This window comes from Rhinolophus sinicus, chromosome 3 (assembly GCF_057876585.1).
Source record: "Rhinolophus sinicus isolate RSI-liver-muscle chromosome 3, RSI-T2T, whole genome shotgun sequence".
Lineage (NCBI taxonomy): Eukaryota > Metazoa > Chordata > Mammalia > Chiroptera > Rhinolophidae > Rhinolophus > Rhinolophus sinicus.
The window spans coordinates 162,315,590-162,329,381 of NC_142503.1; the positions used below are offsets into that span (position 1 = coordinate 162,315,590).

Consider the following 13,792-nt stretch of genomic DNA (forward strand, 5'->3'; position numbering starts at 1 on the left):
CCTGTGCTGAGGAATGGGGAAAGAAGCACTCTCATGCATGTGAGTATAAATTGGTATAATCTCTATGGACAGGTTGATAAAATATCTATCAAAATGTCAAAATATGACACAGCAAACCAGTTCTAGAAATTTTAGCTACATATATACCTGCACATCCTATATGTTCAAAGAGATTCTCGGAAACACCATATGCTATAGGGAAAGGTTGAAAAATAACCCACCTGTGTATTACCAGGATACTGTCTAAATATCTAGTTGAAATGAAAAAGTAAACAAGGGAGTTCTACTTGTACTACTATGAAACAGTTTCCAACGTTGTTAAAAACAAAGAATGGAACATTGCATAATGTGTGTTACTGGTACAAAAAGTTACATATGTCAGACATGTTTGAACATGCGAAGAGTACGTCCAGGAAAATACACAAGGAACAAGTAACAGTGCTTGCTTCCAGGATGGAGAATAAGGAGTGGGCAGAAGAGAGAGGGACACTTCTTATTTTCTAGATTTTCGAATGTTTTGGGTGAACATTATAAATGTATCTTCTATTCATCGTTATAAATAAAAAAGTTAGAAGGAGGCTTCTGACACCAAATGCTCTCTCCAGGACTTACAGGGAGGAGTACTTCAGGCAGCAAGAAAGAGCCAGTGAATGAATGCCCCCTCTGTTGGCATAAAAGGAGAAACGCCCACTACATTTTTAAAGGGCATCTTAAAATAGTGTTTTGCAACGCTCAGTGGGCTGAGTCCTTCATGATTGTAGGTTAGAAGCCTGTCAGGGATCAATTTCCAAGAGCCAACTTGCAATCTTCTATATTCCAGAAGGTGGCTTTTCCTGTGAAAATGTTTAGGATTTGGAGAATGTGGCTAGAAGAGCAAACAGTTCCATGCAAAGCAGGTGGGGACACCTCAGAGGAGTGGTCCGCACACAGCTTTTTCCTCATTTTTTTCTATGGTCATTCCAGCCAGTGCCACTGCTCCTCTTTCCTAGGTCCAGCCTTTGACAGGCGCTGCCGCTGCTGCAACTAACCCCTCCTCCCTCATACCTTCTGTAAGTCTGGAACAGTCCTGGCTGGCACCTCTGCAGCTGTGACTCATCGCAAATACTTTGCATTCCGGGATGTTCTTCAGGGTTTGGGGTCTCCCCTGTGGCTTGAAGCATTAGGCAAGTTGAAAGCAAGTTGAAAAAGAGGCCTCACAGCTGCCAAAACAGTACAAGAATGAGGGGAAAAATTGTTAGGAAAACTGAAAAGGTTTTGTGCCGCCAGGACCTCAGCCAGCCGCTCCCTGGCTGGGGCCTGCTGGTAACTTGAGCGGGGCTGGGGGACGCCGCCGTGGAGGCAGAGTCAGGGTTGTCCTAGGCCCAGCGAGGCCCATTCACACATCCGGAAGCACCACACGCCATCTGGAGACCATCTTCATCTGTCCTGGAAGGACTGGTTGAAGCTACTTTGGAAAGCACAAATGTGTGTCTCATCCACAAATGTTTGTTTCAAATATTAGTTTACCTTCAAGTCACTGAAATTATCGTGTTAGCTTATTCCTTCCTCCTTACCACCTATTGCTGTACATACTTTGTTTATATTCAGATCAATTGACATCTACTTTTAAAACAGTAGTGTTCTTTTTTTTTTCGTTCTTAAAGCTGTGGAACCCATGGGGGGATCATTGCATAAATTATATAAATACCTAACCACTATGCTGTACACCTGAAACTAATATAAAATAATACTGAATGTCAATTGTAACTGAAAAAAATAAATAATTAAAAAAAAGAGCTATGGAACAGAGCTGTGTTGAAGACGTTGTGTAAAAGACAAATGCCAAACTGCCCAGGCTAATTAAACAGAGATGGACGGAGTTGGGGAAGGAGAAAGCCCTGCCCACTCACCTTCCCCTTCTTTTCTTCATTGCTCCTCTATGCAGTCTCCGATGGGGCATAATTTTAAAAATCTTTTAAATAAATTTTATCAAGTAAATTTACATACAATATAATTATCTCCATTGTAAGTGTACAGTTTGATGAGTTTTGGCAAATGTATATACCCATATAAGGCATAATTTGAAACACTGGCTTAGTAGATATGAACACAATAAAAATAAATGTACATTTTTAAAAGGCGGATCAACAGTATTAATATTCACCTATATTGTCCTAACCCCAATGGTGTGACGTCATCACATATTAAGGCTCCTTTACTATCAAACAAATAATACTATTCAATTTAGTTTCACTTAGAGTCCATAGAAGAAAGCAACTTGGATTTAATAGAAAAGAAAACTGAAGTGAAATGGAAAGACTTGCCCAATCTTCAATAAATTTTTCTTCTTTATAAGAAATATTAGTTCCTAAAAGATCTCTATAGGAAGAGATTTTGGAAATCATTATGTTTTTTTGAACCACATGTTTTAATTTCATACATTGATTGACCCCTTCTATAAAAGATAGGGATAATAACATTCAAATACATTCTCTCCCATCTTCATATCTTCTCTCCCCAACTTTTATATTACTATTTTTACATTAATGACTCTGTAACATTAACATTCTCTCTCTTCAGTGACAATCCAACAGTTTGTATTGGTCTACGTTTAAATGGATTTGGTGTTCACCAAAAGCCCTTTATATGGCTTCGCTGTTCCTTTTTTCTTATTTTAATTCTTCTCTTAAATGCCAGGATATCAAGTAGTTTTTCTGAGAGAGGCTCATGAGTGCTGCATTTCCTGATTCTTGTGTATTTGGGAAAGTCTGTTTTGCCTATACCAGAATGACAACTTACTTATTTGGATAAGATATCCTTTAGTCATTGCTCCTGGCTTCTGATATTAAATTCTGAAGTCAGTCCATCATCTGAAAATAATTTGAGATTGTTGGTCTCAACGCCTGAAGAATTCTTTCTTACTTTTGAATTTTGGTAGGTAGGCCAAGATGTCTCAGTATTGGATATTTCATGCTGAAGTTTTCTGAAACTCAACGTGTTTTTTAACTCTGCAGAATTGCTTTTCTTTGTTTCAGGGATATTCTCTTGAATATTTTTGTTTAATTTGATGGGTTTAATATTTCAAGATTTGTGATTGTAGTACACAATCTTTAGTCTCCATTTACTTACCTACCTACTTTAATCTCTTAGTTTTTTTTAACCTGCATTTACTGTGATTACTTCAAACCTTTGCACTGTGTTAGTAATTCAAGTTTTAGCTATTTCTACTCTGTTCCTTGCTATTTTTACTTTGTTAGTTTTGTAACTATGTTGTTTTGTCCTCATTTCCTTTTAGCTCATTCTGCTTTTTACTTTTTCCTAATCACAAGGGATTTGATCTCTTGTTTAATTCATGTTTTCAAAATGTTTTATGGTATAAAGCATTTGTAGGCTATTTCCTTAAATCTAGGTTTATTCTAAGTTGAGCCCTGTATCTATAGTTTATGCTTTTTCTTCTTTGAATTGTTAAATAAGCAAGTATATTTGTGAAACTGCTTTGAATTTTTTTTTCATTGCTTACATTCTATCTGGATTTTCTATGTTCTATTTGCTTTGAATCAGTGTTGTTTTTCCTCTATAAATTTCCAAAACCAGTTTGTTCTCCTCTCTATACACAGTTTGAGGGCTGAAATGTTGTGTCTCACACTTTTCTGTTTGTGACCTGAGCTGATGGCAGTGGGTGGAAGAGATAGACATCAACTGAGGCACTACCAAGTCAGAATATTTGGGCTCTGCTTTTCTGAAATTTTTGTTAAATATCCTGTACCAGTTTGCCTCCAACCAGTTGGAAGTTGTATTCTCTTCTTGTGCGCAAGGGGTGGGGGTGAAGGGGAAGAAAATGTTAGAATTTTAAATTACTTGAACAATCAAGATTAATCATTTCAACTGAGATTAAATAATTAGTAATGTGGATAGCTCAAGAGCCTTATTTGGTAATTAGTTATTAAAATTCCCGGCATTTGGTGAAGCCCCTTGGTAAATATATGTTTTACTATTAAAAAAACTATGTGTTCATTTCACTGAGCTTTGGGGTGTCCTTGTTTACCTGGATATCTCTAATAGCCTCTGTTTTTTAAATGTTAAAGATAATTTTTATATTAAATAATTGCAAACTTACAGGAAAATTGCAAGAATAGCTTTCTAAGCCATATGAGAGCAAACTGCCTTGGAGCTTACTTCCCTGAGGCGATAATAAAGGTTCCCCTTAAAAACAATTGTCTCGGGGCCGGCCAGTGGCTCAGGTGGTTAGAGCTCCGTGCTCCTAACTCCGAAGGCTGCCGGTTCAATTCCCACATGGGCCAGTGGGCTCTCAACCACAAGGTTGCCAGTTCAATTCCTCGAGTCCCGCAAGGGATGGTGGGCAGCGCCCCCTGCAACTAAAATTGAACATGGCACCTTGAACTGAGCTACCGCTGAGCTCCCGGATGGCTCAGTTGGTTGGAGCGTGTCCTCTGAACCACAAGGTTGCCGGTTCGACTCCCGCAAGGGATGGTGGGCTGTGCCCCCTGCAACTAGCAACGGCAACTGGACCTGGAGCTGAACTGCGCCCTCTACAACTAAGACTGAAAGGACAACAACTTGACTTAAATAAATAAATTTAAAAACAAAACAAAACAAAACAAAAAACCAAACCTATAAAAAAAAAAAATTAAAAAAAAAATAAAAACACTTTCAAAAACAAAAAAAAAACAATTGTCTCCAATGAGTAAGGAAAACTAATTTCTTCTTTAATTATACTTAGTCTAGCGAGACTACTCAAAAATAAATACAAAGAGAGAACATAATTAGAAAAAAAAAATACTGTGAACTTAATATTTATTTCCCAGGGTTCAATAATTTACTTTTAATTCCCATTATCTTTGGGACATGAAAAATAGAAAATTTAGCTTTTAAATCCTTGTTCTCTGATCTTATCATCTCCATACTTCTGGTTACTGGACAGAACCTATTGACTAGAAAGATTGAAAGGTTTAATAGGTTGGTAGAGAAGCCTACTGGTGGAGACAATAGTGTATCTAGATTTTTGCAAGGCATCTGCTAAAACCTTTCTTACGACCTGTTAAATTAAAGTGGTGGGATGAAGGTGTGTATACTGGGTGGTTAGACAACTAGGAGAAGCATAGCTGGTTGGACGACCATTTCCTGAAGATTAATGTAGGGTCCTCGAACCAGATGGAGCTTGGTCACAGTGCTTATTTCTGGCCACATGCTGTGCAATCCTTTGACTGAGTCTGGAGAAACCCAAAGACTAGCTTAGAAAGTGTGTAGCAGCAGAAACTTGGAAATGAAAAATAACTACCTGAATGACAGAATCATTACTTGAAGGATATTCTTCTCAAGTATGAACCCAAATTAACAAAATGAAAATTTACATGTTGTAGATATTTATAATTTGGGTTGCCCAGTGTTCAAAAGCTTTTCCTTTTTGGGAGGAACCCTAAGATATTAATAGGGAAGCAGTCCTCTCCATCATGGAGGTGAAAAAGGAGTTATCGCCCTGAGAGCATGAACAAAGGCAAAAGCTAAGCACAGACAATCAAATGCTGCCAACTGGGACTTTAGATCCTGAGGGGGTGTTGACAAGGCTCAGGTCAATTAGGGATGCTTCAGAGTGGCTCTGCTGGGAGGAGAGTCTAGAAGGGTGAGGCATATATCCAATGACAGCAGAACCCAGCACAGGGGTTGGTAGGTATCCAGTGGTGGTGATGCCAGTGGTGGGGCGGTGAGTGCCTTGCTGGCAAGAGGCGCATCCTGAGAAGCCTGTTCCTGTGGTGACAGCTCATCTTGGCCTTGCTTCCCTTGGGTTCTATCTGATCCATTTCCACCTATCTTTGATTCTAGAAGCTACCCGATACCCATCTAGTACATTCCATTTCTGCTTAAGGAACCGTAGTTGGTTTCTGTTATTTACAATCAAGAACCTTGACAAACATAATACTGAGTTTAGAATTCAAAATCAAGTGAGAATACCTGGATATTGGCAATTAATGTCAAAAAGAATTAAGAATTTTAGTGCTCTGTGATGGAATGGGTGTCAGTAAAGTGGCTACAGTGGGCAGGACAAAGTTCAGAGGCCTACTTCTTCATTCTTCTGCTCTTGTTAACTACAGTACAGCATATTTTACTGGTCAAAAGGTTTTATTTTAAGGCAGACAGGGACAAATTAAAATGTGTACAGTTGGAGTTAAGTTACCACTGCGATAATATCATGAAGATGTAATGGTACAAAGACAGATGCAAAATGGCCTTAAAAATAAAACAATGTCCCCCACACAAGTACTTGGCTCTGTGTATGAGAGAAAATGAGAGCTGAGACTTTCCATATGGGACAAGGATGAGGAATGAGCGTTGTCTAGACACTAACTTCTATCGCTAGTAGAATGAGCCTGGAGGGACTATTTCTGGGGCTCCAACCAGACTAGAAAACACTTTCCTCTTGGGGGCACTTATTCGTGGGGTGCAGATATTTTCTTCCCCAACAGTCTTCATAAACTAACTGACTAGTTTTACCAGAGACTCCAGATGACTCATATTTCTATCATGGAAGATACACAAGATCTAAATTTACTGAATGTTCCAAAGGTATACTATTGTATTCTTGCTTTGCCTTCTGGTTTCCAATGTGTTCAAATAAGTAATAAGCCCAAAACCCTATTCTTTCCTTGCAACTTCATAATAAATCTAAGATCAATTCTATCATCAGTGTCTCTAAGGATAATGTTGGTTATTTTGGATTAACTTTTTCAAGTAAGAAATAATAAATGTATCTTACATTTATTATGCGTATATTACTTGCATATTTCTTGCAACTTCTATGTGGTATGCAAGAATTGAAATAATTGAGGATATTTTGTATTTGTGAGAAATCAAAATCTCTGAAGGTAATTAAACTCTTTTGCTAGTGTGTATGTAAACTGGTTCTACCACTTTCAGAATCCACTGGCATTGAGAATTGAGAAAAATAGGGAAATGGAGACCTCTCCATCTTTAACTCTCCTTGGCAGAGCACGCAGGACCAAGGCTTCTCCATGGGAAACACTATCTGGGAATTCAATACTGGTAGGAATTAGAGAGTCAAACAAGAGCTTCATTCAGGCTCATGAGGGCTTCTACAAACAATACTTCTGTGAGGATCCTTCTGACTACTAAGCATGCATATTAATTAGCTTAACTTTGTTTCTTGTTTTTATAGTTATGACAAATGATCGGGTTAAGCCATTCGCCCTTCGCCCTGTCCAGTCTTGTGACACATATTTCTGCATAGTCTGATTGAAGCTGGTAGAACAATCTGTACCAATAGAGCAGGCTATCAGCAACTTGGGAGGGGGGTTGGGAACAGTGGAGAGAGGGAAGCTTGGCTTATTGAGTTTTCTCTCTCCAGCACTGAGGACAGTCTCAAGCACAAAGTAGAAGACTATTGCATTGAATTGAATTAAAAGGAATGGAACTAACTGGCTCCTAATATCAAAACAACACATAAACAAGGAATTCTTGCTACCTTTCCAAATAATTAAACTAATAGATAAAGCAGAGAGAGAAGCTGGGGATGTATTTTTCCCTGATCTTCATAGTATCACTTGATCCATTGTATAATAATTTATTAAGAAATAAGGGAACAGAGGAAGGTAACTTAAAGAAAGTCAATAAAAGCAGCATCTTTTTTATTCCTATCTTCACATTAGGTTTGTTGTTTAGGGAAAATGAATTGTCAACAATTCCAAAATCAAAAGCCACGAGACAGTTAAATTTATAATTCAATTTACCTAAAAGAAAAAAATAGAATTAAGGACTTCATTCTATTTCTCCTCATTAAAATTTAATTTTCCCTCTTTAAAAAAAATAACAAAATTAATCATTAATACAATTTTTTTAATGGAGAAAGCATACATACTAAAAATAGGAAATGGAAATGGATTAATAACCACAGACATGGGAAATTAAGACTTCTAAAAGCTGATTTTGCTCAGTTCTGTGCAAATAAAAAATTTTAAATGCACAAAATGCACGATTTTCTAGTCAAATATTAATTGCCAATGTCACCCTTAGATGAGATAGACAATCAAAACATAGTGATTACTACGAGAGAAATGTGGAAATTTGTCAACCTCCCTACGAGAAATAAACAAGTAAATAATGCCTTAGTCACAGATGATTTTACTAGTGAATTCGACCAACTTTTAAGTAATAGATGACAGCAAATGTTCTAGAAGTATATAGAAAAGAAGAAAAAACCCCAGGCCCTTATAATGAAGCCAGCCTATAACTGATACCAAAACTCGACAAAAGTAACACAAAACATAAACCACAGACCAAAAGCAATTATAAATATCAATGCACAGACTCCAAAGAATATACTAGCAAACAGATTCAACATCATTTTAAATGACTAGCACACCTTGATAAAGATTCGTATAAGTAATTCAAAGAAGATCCCATCTTAAGAAATATATCTATATAATTCACCATGTTAGTGTTTAAAAAGAGAAAAATCATACAATCATCTCCATAAATGCTGAAAAGACATTTGAAAATTTCAACCATTCTTGATTAAAATGCTTAATAAAATAGATATAATCATGTTATATCACATTTGTATGCTATAACCAGAGCATCTATGCTGTGTAGGGAAATACCAGGAAGTCTGCCCTAACCATTATAACCAACCACCACCATTCTGGAGGTAATAGCTTACACAGACAACAGAAATAAATGAGTTATAAAATTAGATTGTAAAAATAGAGTCTAGATTAATCATTATTTATAGATAATAATACACCTGAAAAACTCAAGAAAATCACCTGAAAAAGTATGACAAACATCATGAGTATTCACTAAGATAATTATAAACAAATTACATATAAAAAATCATTAGCATTCATATTAGGAAAGCTATATGATTGCCAATGTTTAACCTTTTTTGACTTACAGAAATGGCAATTTCATACGGGTCAGCCTAACATACTAATAACAACCAAATAGAAAACATAATGGGTAAAAGGGGCCATATGTAATGGTCACAAAAAAGACAAAATACTTCAGGATAAATTTTAAAATGTTCACAATTTATACAAAAAAAAAAAAAAACTTTCAAAAACTCTAAAGGACACAAAATAAAACTTGAATGGAAAAGCATATTTTCTTAGATAGGAGGCTTCATTATCAAATAAAGATGTCTGTTTCCTTTCAATTAATTTAGAAATTTAACATAATCTCAATGTAAGCACCAAGATAAATTTTTTAGAAGTAGAAAAACTGACTTTAAAGTTCTTATTGGAAAAACAAAAAAAACCTTCAAAGTAATAGTCAAGAACCTTATTTAAAAAAAAGGTGAGTAAGGAGGGAAAATCAGCCCTACAAGATAGCATAACATTCCAGAACTGCATCTAAACAGTGTGCTTTGTGAATGAAATTAATGGAATAGATTCCAGAATCCAGAAAGAGACTTATACATGAAGAATTTTAGCGTGATAAAAGTGGTACTTTAATTAAAATAGGAAAAGGATTGGTTATTCAATAAAAAAAATGTTTGGACAGTAAACAGAGTATGTGAAAAAAATACTTCGTTCTACATACCAAAATACATTTGAAATAGATCAACAGATTTAAATGTAAACAATTCATAACTGTATTAGGAAAGAAAACATGGAAAGATTTCTATGAGTAAATGCGTAGGAAGTTCTTTGGAGAAAGAATTTAAGAAGTTCTTTGGAGGAAGCAAGTATTTTTTAAAAATCTCAGGAAAAATTAGAAGTCTTAAGAAGTCTGATTGGGGACTGGGAAATGGAAACCAAGCAACCTTCTGTCAAGTTTGCTGCCTACATAAAGAGTTGGAGACTGGGTTAGCTTAAACCTCTGAAAGTTTACTTAGAGGAAAGAGTGGGGAATTCCAAGCACTGTGTGCCTGCTTAATGCTGTTGATATATAACTGTTTTGCCTATTTCACAATCTCATCGTGCAGGTCTAGAGTGGAGAGAGGTAGAACCCAGATGTCAGCTGGATTACCTTAGCCTTTGAAATTCAAAGGAAATTAGCTTGCGCTCTTGTGTCCCTTCTCAGGGAAATTTGGGGAGTTTATTCATTTCCTAATCACCTCAGGATTTGGAGAATTAATTCGATTTAGCAACTGTTTTGGCTAACCAGGTGCTGTTACTGTTTTATGTTGCTTTGTCCCAAGGGAGGAATATCAGCCCTTTCCCCCTCGTTCCCTTTAAATTATCAGGCACACAGGCATTTACGTATGCAGCAAACTTTACAGAAGGTTGCTTGGTTTCCATTTCCCTTCGAGACCCTTTTCACATCTTCCTACGTTAAACTCACCTGGGCTCCAGGGTTCTCTCTTCATCAGCTCAGTTCTCTTTTTATACAGAACTACTTTGACCTTTTCCAGGCTTGCCTTTGCATATCCCAGAACTCATTATTAGCATGGTTGACACAAACAGTGGATCATCTAAGGGAATGTGAACCTTGAGGCTGCAAGAAGTGCAGGTAAAGACTTCTTTTTGGCCTTTGAGTGAAGTTGGGAGCACATATTTCCCTAGTGATAGGAATCATTATTCCATTGTCCTTAGAAGGCAGAAGTGGCTACAGTTTAATCTTACATACTTGACTTCTTCTCCATCATAGAAAGAACCAGATTTCATAGCCATCTGGGTTACATTTTCCCTCTTGCCTAACATTATTCACTACATGAAAGAAACAAACAATTCAAAGGTGAAGCAAAACAAAACAAAACAGCAAATTCATTATGGAGTTCCTAGGTCCTTGAGAAAGTGCTCGACCTAAATCCTGTTGAGCACATTTATACACTATTTCTAAATGTTTGGACCACTCAAAAGCTAGGATTCACCAGCACATGGTACAACTTTAAAAGTTAGTTAGGTTATTAGGTTGACTTACAGCCATGTCTGGGCCAACACTTCAGTTACTGAAGTTTTTTCAGAGGACCAGGACAGGTATAAGTCATCCTACTTTTAAAGATTCTGATCCTGTATTTCTCTCATGTCTAGATAAGACATTTCTTTCCTATTTCTTACAGATAACAATCTCCCTATATTTTATATTGCTCAGTAATCTCAAAAGAATAAGGAACATTTACATTACCCTGTATTTAGACTATGATATGTACATTTATCAGTGTTGTTTGTTGTATCTTATTAAAAACAAACCACACTTTGGACTGGTAACTCATGCATACAATTAAAAATTCAGAAGGCACAAAAGACTAGATAGCTAAAAGTGAGTCTCCCTCCCCATTTCTGTCTCTCTGTTATCTAACTTTCATTTGCAAAAACAACTTGAGGATTAGTTTCTTATGTTTCATAGGTATTTTATTCTACCCCCATGCCCACAATAATACACATTCTCTGTACTCTACATCCTATACGCTACACATACTGTTCTGCATTTTGGTTTTCACTTAATCATATAGCGTGGGGATTGTTCTATACTTGTACCTAGAGATCCGCCTTATCTTTTTTTTAATCTTTAAGTTGCATATCATTCCACTTTATAGAGGTAACATCATTTAATTATTCCCAATCAATGCCTATTTACATTGCTTATAATCTTTTGCTGTCACCATTTCTTTTCTTTTTTTTTTTCATTTTAACAGTTTTTAATGAAAGCTGTATATAAGATTAGCTTATTCCTGCATCTTTTCAATTGTTTCTTCCTTATATTTGCCCTTTTCCTTTCCTACTTGGCGAGACTTGGCTTTCCGTTCAAGGATCTTTCTGTGGTCTTTGTCCAGCTTCAGTCTAGTGATAACCACCTTGCTGGGGTGAACGGCCACATGAACTGCCGTGCCCTTCGCCTTCTCCCGCTGCACTCGTTCAATGTAGATGACGTATTTCTTCCTGTAAACCTGGACCACTTTGCCAATTTGCTGCCCTTTGTAGTGTCTTTGGACAACCTGAACCTCATCATCCTTTCGGATGGGCATGGATCGAACACTGTACTTCTGTCTCAGCTCTTTGGAAAGAGGAGAAGACATAATCTTCCTGCGAATGTGGGAAGGTGCATTGAAATGTCTTTTACGGTTCTTGTTCCGGTCAGAAGTCACAAGGGTTGAACTTCATTTTGGCTGCTGGCGCTTCAGCGATGGCCACAGAAGGGAAGAGCTGCTGTCACCATTTCTGCAATGAATTACTTTATATGTAGATCATTTTGCATGTGTGAGAATACCTGAAGGATAAATTTGTAAAAGCAGAATTGCTGAGTTAAAGGGTATGGGTATTTTAAATTTTGATAGCTATTGCCAAATTGCACTCCAAAGGGGGTTGTTCCTATTTGTGTTTCCACTAGCAGACATTTGAGAGTAACTGTTTCTTAGTGTCCTGACCAACAGAGCCTGTTACCAAGCTTTTTGAATTTTGTCAATCTTATAGGTGCAAAGTGGTCTCATATTTTCAGTTTAGAATCTTCTCCCTAAATGATTTAAAATGTCATTATCATATTCTAAATTCGTCCCCTTGATGCATTTCTAGGTTTGTTTGCTTGTTTTCAGTTTATTCCATTGGTCTCTCTTCATGAACTATTACTATAATGTTTTGATCACAGCAGCTTTGTGCTATGTTTTATTCTGTAGTAGGTCTAATCACTCTTATTACTCTTCTTTGCCCTAAGAAATTTCCTGGCTATTCTTGTTTTCCTTTATGAATTTGAGAACGAGTTTGTCTGGCTTCAAAAAAATCCTTTTGCATTTTTTTTTGAGATTGCATCACATGAATAGATGATTTAGGGATATTCTTACTCATTCGTTAAAGCTTCTCTTTCATTGAAGGCTTACCGTTTCTTGTCCATATCTTTTGAGTCATGTCTTCGTTCAGTTTATAACAGCCACATCTTAAATCAAATGGTTTCTTATTACTCACAGCATCTTTAGAAACAGGGAAAATAGAAGATAAGGGATTAGCCTAAGAGTATATCTGATAGAAAGTCCTAATCCAGTTTTATATCTATTGTATGTGGTAATGCCTCACCAGATTTTACGCAAATTCAAAAACAAAACAAAATTTTCTACCAAGGATTAAATTTTCTGGTAGCAAAAAGCTAGCAATATGCAAACACAATTCTGCAGTGTCTTTTGTGCATCATGAACGGTGGCCAAGCACTGTGGAATGCATTTTGATCATAGAGTAACAATCTCAAAAGAATTTTGAAACCGGAGTTGGCTTGAATGCTGTACAATGACACCCAAGATCTTGGCCTATTTCCCAGATTTTCCCTTTTTGGTTTTCTAGCAAGTTTGGTCATGCTTGGGAATTTGCTGAATACGGTACTTGGACCAGTGACTTCCTAAATGTGACACTGGGATCAATGGCATTTGTCTGCCCAAGGGTTTTAGGACTATAATTTTTAGACATACTGCAGTTCTCTACTGAACTGGTGTTCAGCAAGCCCTGGCACAAGGGTGCAAACAGAAAGGGAAGTTGGTGAATTGATATGGAAGGTAAAGACCTGGAGAGAGAATGTTCTATTGTGAATATTGAGTTACATACCTGGGCACATTGGCGTTCCAGCTGGAGTATCGTCAAGTCTTTAAGTAAATACCTAATGGATTTATAAGTGATCTTTATGCCACCGGTGACAAACGGCCACTCACTAAAGGTAAACAGTTGAGTATCTGTAGCAACCAGGGCACTTCCTGCCATCACCCTAGCTCAGTGAACATGGGAGAGTGGAGAAAGAGCCTGCATTAGTGACTGAATGACTTAGGACACAAATATGTGTTGACATGTATGTTGACAAGTATGAGCGTATTTTTGGATCACATTTCCAAAACAAATATTGTTTTTATCATTTTGTTCTAGTC

General features: G+C 36.9%; 1 pseudogene; it reads right to left on the reverse strand.

Annotated features, from left to right (window-relative positions):
- Positions 1 to 5,385: 5,385 nt before the first annotated feature.
- On the reverse strand, positions 5,386 to 12,749 carry LOC141570556 (large ribosomal subunit protein uL24 pseudogene; annotated as a pseudogene).
- Positions 12,750 to 13,792: the final 1,043 nt, after the last annotated feature.